We start from the raw sequence: 9,539 nt of genomic DNA, 5'->3' as shown, positions 1-9,539 counted from the left end.
GAGCATATTTCAATGCATAGACTTCAACTTAAAAGCACCTCTAACAATATGAAGAAAAAATAATTTCATTCTTTGAATTCCTGGGGAATGGGGCTGTGGCTCAAGTGGTAGAGTGCTCACCTTGAGCTGAAGAGCTGAGGGACAAGGGCTCAGGCCCAGAGTCCGAGCCCCAGGACCAAAAAAAAAAAAATCCTCCCTAAAACTTAATTCCTGAGACACAGATAAGGATCAGGTAAAAACTGGGGTGCTCCCTAGAGTACCTGTGAAATGTAGTTTTCTTTTCTTTTTTTGGGAGGAGGGGGTTCAGTCGTGGGGCCTGAACTCTGGACCTGGTCTCTGCCCCTCACCTCTTCAGCTCAAGGCTTGTGCTCCACCACTTGAGTCACAGCGCCTCGTCAGGCTTATTTTAGTTTATGTGGTGCTGAAGAATCAAACCCAGGACCTCAAGCATGCAAGGCAAGCGCTCTACCAGTGAGCCACATTTCCAGCCCTCTTTTTTTTTATTTGTTAGTCATGGGGCCTGAACTCTGGGGCTAGGTACTGTTCCTCGGCTCTTCAGCTCAAGGCTAGTGCTCTACCACTTAAGCCACAGTGCCACTTCTGGATTATTCTGCTTATTTGGGGCTGAGGAATGGAACCCAGGGCCTCATGCATGCAAGACAAGCACTCTACCACTGAATCACCTTCCCATCCCTGAAATATACTTTTCATTGTTCAAGCCTACATTTGTGATGAATTTCTTTATTCTTTTATCCTTTTGTTTTGTTTTGTTTGGGGTCATGCCACTTGAACTGTGAGCCTAGGAACCATCCCTTAACTCTTCAGCTCAAGTAAAGTGCTCTACATTGTGAGCTAAAGCACCAATTCTGGTTTTCTGGTTTTTATTGGAGATAAGTGTCTCACAGACAATGCTGGCCAGGCTGACTTTGGACTGTGATCCTCAGGTTTCAGCCTTTTTAATAGATAGGATTAAAGACATGAGGTACCAGCACCCAGCTTGCATTTCTTTTCTTTTATGTCCCAGCCTTGGGGCTTGAACTCAGTGCCTGGACACTGTCCCTAAAGTTTTGCTCAAAACTAGCACCCTATTCCTGGAGCCACAATTCCACATTTGGCTTTTTGTATGTATGTGGTACTGAGGACTTGAACCAGGGCTTCATGCAGGTTAAGTAAGCACTCTACCACTGTTTCAGGACAGCCACAACACCAACAGTGCTCTGGAAAGGCAATGGGATGATAATGGAACAGACTGAGAGAAGGCCAATGATGAATCTCTTTATTCCAGCAATAACCTTAGCTATAGACACTTTCTAGATCTGTCCAGTGCTTGCATCACATTTTTGAAGGACTCACTGTGCCAACAAGGGCAGACCATATGCATCTTTCCTCACTGGCATTCAACTTTTGTCAAACAAACACCAAGAGGTAAGCCCCAAGGCCCAGAAGCTAAAAGGAACACTCCCTCCTACAAAAAGGGCAAGTACTTATAGCCTGAATGTTGGAGTCCCTGGTTGTGGAGCTTTTGCTCACACAGCTCCTAGCACCTCAGGGTCTGCACCACTTCCCCCTTTTTCATTTTGTAAATTGAGCAAGTGTCTATGAGCCTGAACCTGGAAAATCAGCAGATCATACATCTCAGGAAGTATGGAAGAAAAAAGAAATACCAAAACAATAAACAGGAAAATGCCTAAGAAATAACAAAAAGAGTGCTATTTCCCCATGTGAATCCCTGCAGGTAATGGAGAAGTCATACAGCTAAGCCTGCATGGTGGACTGCACAATACCAGGTATCTGACCCTGAAGCTGCATAATGCCTAAGCTTAAATGATCAGAGGGCAAGGTTCCTCAAATATGTCACTGGATATTAGTACAAGTCATATTTCCATCATATTTAAGAGGGATAACACAGATGTACTGACAATTAGCATGACACATCATTTTTAACTGGCTCTTTAACAGGTCTATGTGATTATCAACATACATCATTGCTGTCTCCAATTCATAAAACATATCACAATCATTTTATCTACTCCCACCTGCATATCAAGGGTCCAGAAACATTTCAAACTAAAGCATTAACATGTTGTGCTGTATATACGGTTTCTACAAGGATCACAGGAGAAGCAGTAGCCCTAGCAAGAAGAGTTGGGGTAGCAATATTGAGGGCAACCACTATTCCCCAAAATCTGCAGCAATAGCTAAGAGTCCTCTGAACCTCAATAGCAAATCAAGACCCAAACTTGTTATACCATGGTTCTATCAACTAAACATGCAATGTAAGTTAAGGGGATTGCATAGTAAGCTAGGATTACTCATGCAGTTAGTGAGAACACTATTGTTCCTGCAAGAGGCGTGAAAAACCACGCCACCCTTGAAAACCATACCCAGCCCAACTACTAGCATATATAGATACATAACACAAGCTTGCACAGTAAATGATACAAAACCATGTAACAGGTAGGTCTCTGAAACAGGTGTATGGGATGGTGAGAGGCATTAGTTCAAATAGGCCTCATGGCAGCAGCCAGGCTCAAGATGTCAGGGTGAGCTTGTCCAGACAAACTGACAAACAAGGGAGCCACCAAGGTACCACTGATCATGTCACTCCTCTGACACCAGTCCTGCCTTACATACTGGGAGACTCCTACTACCAGAACATAGGACAAGGTGTGAAATTCAAAGGCCCTCCAGGGTGATGGATCATTGCAACCATGGGAATTGCTGAGCATAGTGGAACCCAAGAGGGATGCACCACATCTCCTGCCTAAGGAATTCTACAAGTGTTATGCATAAGCTCCATCTTTTTCCATTGGTTCACCTTTTCCTCCAGAGGAAGTCAGAACCATAATCTATCCCTGAATACCTTACCATACTTGTACCTTCTACCTCAGGATCTGCAATAGTCAATAACTGTGATCAATGAAATAAGAGGATATAATATTTGTACAATAATGAGACTTACGTCTGTGAGCAATGAACAATTCAAAAATAATGTAGGAAGTAAATTCTATTTATACTAGTATAATAAACATAATATGTATAAATGAATGTTTGAAAAATGTAACCAAGAACAATGACAACTATGGGGCACAGCTAGTCTAGGAAGCACCCATTTTTACCTGATCCTTATGTCCTTGCCTCTCAGGAACTTACTTTTAACTTTTACAGAAAGAAAGAATTATGCTTCCTTCATATTTTATAGGTGCTCCCATGTTGCCATCTATACATCCAAATGTGCCTCACGATCTCCATTTTCATGAGGAATAGCTAAGGTCCCCTAAAAGAGGGATGGAAAACTGTTATACTGGAGGACTGAATATCAGACATGAAAATTTCCTACACAATCCTTTCCAATCATGATGTGGGAAAAGGATCATCAACAATCACAACAAAACCTTAAGAGACAAGCTTAGCATGTCTGATATGAGGGAGGGAGGCAAAAGATTTATTTCACAGTAATGGATGCAGTCTGGGAAGACAAGTCTGAGGACCCCTAGATATGTGATCTAGACTACCTGATAGGAACTTCTTGGTTCAGAGAAGAGGTAGAAAATCAAAACAAAATAGGATATGCAAAACAGAAAAGTAAAAACAGACTGTTTTGGAGCAAGTAATGAAGCTTCACATGAACACGGACCTGCCCTGAACTCTACCTCCTCCCACATTGATCCTGATCTACCTAGAAAATTATTTTTTAAGAGTCTTGGAGGAGGAGTAACATTTTCTAAAAAAACCCTGGGAGGAAACTTTTCACTACTCCCCTGAAACAATTAATAAAAGAAAGGCAAGTACATTACAGCCAATGCTCACAGACAGTGCCCAAGCTCTGAGTTCAAGCCACAGGACCAAAAACAAAACGAGGGATATTCTTTATAAGGAAAGGCAAATTTCAGACACAAATAACCAAACACTCCTTAAAATTTTTTTTTGGTCGATCTTGTGGCTTGAAACCAGCCTGAGCACTGTCCCTGCGTTTTTCAGCTCAAAATGAGCTCTCTACCACTTGAGCCACAAAGCCACTTCCTTTGTTTTGGTAGTTACATGGAGGGGACTTATCAACTTCCCTGCCCAGGCTGGCTTTTAATGGGGATCCTCCTGTCTCCGCTTCCTGAGTACCTAGGATTACAGGCATGAGTCATTGGCACCCAACTGCAAATACCTTTGTAAATTGAGAGGGGAGATATTCAAAACTTTATGGAAAAACAGAGACATACTTTACATTCAGAAGAACATACTTTTTGAACAAAAACAAAAAAAATCTTCGTATTTCATAACCGCAATTATATTAAAATAACGAAGAATTAAAAAGCCATATAATACAATGCTCCTAATATATTTGTGTTTTTAATTGGTCTCACAATATTTGTGTTCGTAAACTGAATTTTCAAGAAGAAACTCACCTAAGTTTCCGCAGCTGGGAGAGAAAGTTTCCCATGCATCCTTGCAAACTTAGGACCAAGTGCCTTGTGCCAGTCAAAACCCTGTAACAAGCCCCCTTCCTCTAGGAGAATTGTGTATGCATTCTGGGAATTGTAGTTTCTATCCGGGCATAGATCCTTTGAAAGTGTGTGTGGGGGGGGGACGCAGGGGGGAAATCAGGGGAGGCCGGGTGGGGAGAGGAGGCACCAGTGCCTCCTTGCCCACTGTTGGTGTTTTTAGTTTGCAAATTCGGGTTACTTTGCTTTTCCCTTGCTGCTGGAAGTGCTCTGAATTACAGCTTTGCACTCCATAGTCAGAGCCAAGAGGTAGAAGCCCAGCTTCTCTTTTTCAGGGGAACTTGGGAGCTGTAACTGGAAGCAAGCTGAGGCTCCTAGGCAGAGTCTGCCCTTCACATTTTTCCCCAGTCTGGGGTGGATGATATTTTATGAGCTGATAGGTTTGTGCTGCCATTAGCACTTGTTCCTCCAGGTGCCAGAAAGTGGCTCACAAACCTCTGGTCCTCTTGACAAAGAGAGTCAGGAGTTGTACGTTTGCACTCATGAACCTAGAGATTCTGGTACTCAGCCATGTGACTTTATGAGCTTGCTTTTTGTACATTGAAGCCAATGAATGGTAAACATTTCTTGAAAATGTCTTATATAAACATATTGATCCTCTTTTAATCCTCTGCACTTCCAATGACTTTAGAAACTTTCAAAATGCTGCTGGCACAGATATACTCCAATTGATGTGTCTGTTCTGACAAATTACAATTTCTCCCCTAATTTAATTAGCCTATTTTACATCCCTTAAAATGAGAGAGACTGGCTGGGCAGGTGGTTCAGTGGTAGAGTGCTTGCCTTGGGTGAATGAAGCCCTGGGTTTGATTCCTCAGAACCACATAAGCAGAATAAGCCAGCAGCGCACTGTGGCTCAAGTAATATAGTGCTAGCTTTGAGCTTAAGGTCAGAGGGACAGTGCCCAGGGTCAGAGTTCAGACCCCACTCAGACAAAAAAAGTGAGAGAGATTTCCTATACATGTATACCAAAAACAATTGTTAAAATATAATTTGAAAACAACACAATGCCCTTGATAAGTGTCTGCCTGTCCTGATTCTTGAACTCAAGGTATGGAAACTGACCTCGAAATTATTTGGTTCAATGATAATGTTCTACCACTTAAGCCACATTTGCACTTCCCACTCCTTTGGTAGAGTATTGGAGATAAGTCTCTCAGACTTCCATATCCCCCAGGCTTCAATCTGTGATCCTTGTAGGGTTTATTCCTGTCCATCCCAGGGGACCACAAGTAGGCACAAGAGAAAGATTATTATAAGGTTTATTAGAAGGACCATATTTCCCAGGGGAGGGAGCACAAGCATTTGTCACTCTTCTAGGTTGCAACAGGATCTGGGGGGCAGGAAGTGAGTTAAGTACATGCTCAGGTGAGTCTGAGATGAGAGAGGGAGTGGCCAGCTGTGTGGAGGGAACTCTAGGTCTGGGAGGAGCTCAGGCCTGGGTGGAGCTGAGGACTAAAGGTGAGGATAATACTAACTTTCCTCAGATCTCAGCCTTCTGAATACCTAAGATTACAGCTCTTAGACAGGATAGCCCAGTTACAATTCTCTTTGTTAAATTCAGATTATTTTCTAATGCAATAATATGAAATAGAAAACTTGAAATTTTTAAGGCAGATGTTCAGTCACTAATGTGTATGAGGCCAGTCCAAATCCCAAAACACACAGAAAATGCCCCCACCTTGAAATCTGTAACACTCCTGATCTTAAGTATTGTGAATGTGAACACTTAGTCTATAATAAATTCTTTTAAGTTTTTCAAAGTAAGAAAACATTCTTGTGACAGAAAAACCCAGTAGTAATGTGCAAGTATTGCTTTTATAGGATTCATAGTATCTTTATGAGCAAAAACAATCTCAATGATGTATACAGAATAGATTTTCACTTTTTGTATATGTCACTGTAAAGGTCATGTATTTTATATTAACAACTACCATTCTATGTAATTGTAAAAACTATACCAGTACTCTGGATAATAGAATATCCTGTGTAATCAACCAATAAGTACAAGCAAAAGCACATTGTGATATAATTTGTTCGTTTTCATTTTGATGGATCTACATTTTGGGGTGTATTTTCTGTTAATATTGTTTAGTAACACATAAGACTTCAACCTACTGGTGCCTTGGCTGGGGATGGTTGACTGGGATTTTGTCACTCCTCTGACCAGCTTTTTATGTTGCATCTTTATTAGGCCCTGTATCTCCAGCAGAATGGACATGATTCTTAATATGACTACTTAGGAAAGTGAGGGACTTCTCAATCTGTGTTTATATCATCATTACTGATGTACCTTTGACCAAAGCAGGTTCAAACTCAAATTGCAATTCATTTTACAAGGTGTGCTAATGATATGCATAAAGGTTAACGTGCCATTTGACAATCATTATCGAAATATTATAAAACAGGGCTGGGAAGGTGGCTCAGTCATAGAGCGCTTGCCTTGCATGCCTGAGGCCCTGGGTTCGATTCCTCAACACCATATAAGCAAAAAGAAAAAAAGCAGGAAGTGGCCCTGGGGCTCAAGTGGTAGAGCGCTAGCCTTGAGCTGAAGAGCTGAGGGACAGTGCCCAGGCCCAGAGTTCAGGTCCCATGACAGGACCCAAAAGAAAAAAAAAAGAAATATTATAAAACAAAAATGTGTGTTGTATATATTTTATCTCAATAATTTTGTGTGAAAATACTGTTCATAACATACATGTGTTTGAATATGTAAATAAATGAAGTAGACTACAAATACTCAATGGAGTCCTAAGATATCTTTACATTAATAGATAAATAGTTTATATATCCCTAGGTGTATTTCAGTGTTAATTACTTTTAGTGAACAGGTGGCATGTTTTCCTTTTTTGGGTTCAATTTTTCAACAATCTTTTGTAGGAGCTTTAGCTTTTTTTCTGGTTTTTTTTTTTTTTGGTCTGCTCTTGGGGCCTGAACTCTGGGCCTTGCACTGTCCATCAGCTCTTCAGCTCAAGGCTAGTGCTCTACCACTTGATGGTAGATGGCTTGGGGATTTAGCAGATTATAAAATGTGACACTCTAAATTAAGTGCAGATATGCTTTAGTTTGTTTCTACTTTTTGTAGTGTGAGAGAAAGTTGTCCCACTAGTTATGTGATTCAGTGACACCTAGAAGATGACTTCTCATGGAGGGTGAAGGATGGCTAGCAACTGCTCAGACATCACATCCTCATATGTAATATTAAACTATCCTAATGAAATTTTACTGGATTTGCTGAAATAGTGTGGTCAAACATAACTTCAAATATTCTACAGGACTGAGTGAGCTATAAGTACTTCAATTAATCTCTGTAAATACTCTTGGACTGCTTTGTGCTCTTTGTTTTACTTGAAACTTAGGCTGAGTTTGATGGTATTCATAGAAATCTCTGTTTTTCTCTATGGGGCTCTCATAGGAGTTCTCTTACCTATTTTCCAAATTCATTCTGTTTTTTTAAGTTTATTAGCTTCCTTTCTTTCTTTTGCATTACATTTATTTATTGTGAAATACCATACAGAGAGGTTACAATTACATGGGCAAGATAGTACATTTCTTATCAAGCATTGTTGCCTCCTCCTTTGTTTCCCTTTCCCATCCCTTCTTTCTTTCTTTTTTAAGTTGTAGGTCTGGAGCTCTGGGCCTAGACGCTAATCTTAAACTCAGCAGCTCAAGGCTAGTACTCTACCACTGGTGCCACATCGCCACTTCCAATTTTCTAGTGGTTAATAGGAGATAAGAGTCTCACAGATGGTCCTGCCTGGGCTGGCTTTGAACTTCTATGCTCAGATATCAGCCTCCTGAGTAGCTAGGATTACAGGCATGAGCAACCACCATGTGGCTTCACTAGCTTTATTTCTCTCTTTCCTTCTCTGTCTATTTTTCTCTTTGTCTCTTTTTCTCTTTCATTCTCTCAGCTTTTCTTTCCTCCATTTGGCTCTTAATTTTTCTTTTCTTCAAATGGTTTATCTGGGAAATAGATTTTCTTACTGATCAGTTTTCTTTTCCTGATGTGGCTCTTAGCATTGACATTTTTCTTACTCATTATACAGGAAAATTGTTGCTAAACATAAAATAATTTGAGTTTCCCAGATTCTATTATCTTTCTCTGCTTTATCCTCATTTGATGTGGTTCCTGCAGTTTTCCTTTTTCTTCTTGCTCTGCTTGAATATTTGCATTCACTGACATTATAACATAGAAGCTGGTTGTGAAAATAAATAAAACTGACTGTGGTTTTTATATTTGAAATATCACTAATGGCAAAATCTGACATACATTTGCTAAGTAGTAAACTTTAATCTCAGGAACTTCAACACTAAATAGCATGTGTGGCAATGTATCCTTTGGAATCTAGTGGGAGAAATGATTCAGGAATATGTGATACATTTGAGCAGTAGTCAGTGAAATCATCTGCAAAACCTACACAGATTATAATAATTCTTATTTTTGTCCATGTGTGTTTGTTATTAATGCTATTTGTAGTGTGTATATCCAACTAAACGCTGTTTTAGCATGAGTTCAAACACTTTCAGTTTGTTTGTTATTTTAGTAGATAAAATAGATATGTTTGTCACCCATATGTCTTCACAGAATCCAAAATTTGATTTTTCCTTGTTCCTTTTGATGACAGGTCTTGCTATGTAGTGCAGCAAGCTCTTTTTTGTTAAATAAGTTTATTTATTGTGAAAATACCATACAGAGGGGTTACACTTACATGAGCAAGGTAATGAGTACATTTCTTATTAAACATTGTTGCCTCCTCCTTTTTTGATATTCCCCTACCATCTCAGCCCTCCCATCTCCTCGACTACACTCCCCCAAACACCTCCAGCAAGCTCTTCATATTCTTATGCAGCCTAGGCTGGCAACTAACCTTTCTTGAGTTTCCCAAGTCCAGGGAAAATAGTTGTGTTTCAGACTGTGTGTGGCTACATTAGCCATTCTTATGCGTACAGTTCATTGATAAAACACTGGGCCACACTGTTGTGAGGCCATTCCATCCATCCATCTACAACACTTTTCATCTTCCATCTGTGAAGCTGTTT

The sequence above is a fragment of the Dipodomys ordii genome, unplaced genomic scaffold, assembly GCF_000151885.1.
Source record: "Dipodomys ordii isolate 6190 unplaced genomic scaffold, Dord_2.0 Scaffold383, whole genome shotgun sequence".
Lineage (NCBI taxonomy): Eukaryota > Metazoa > Chordata > Mammalia > Rodentia > Heteromyidae > Dipodomys > Dipodomys ordii.
The sequence above is the reverse complement of the archived record's forward strand: the minus strand, read 5'-3'. Positions refer to the sequence as shown.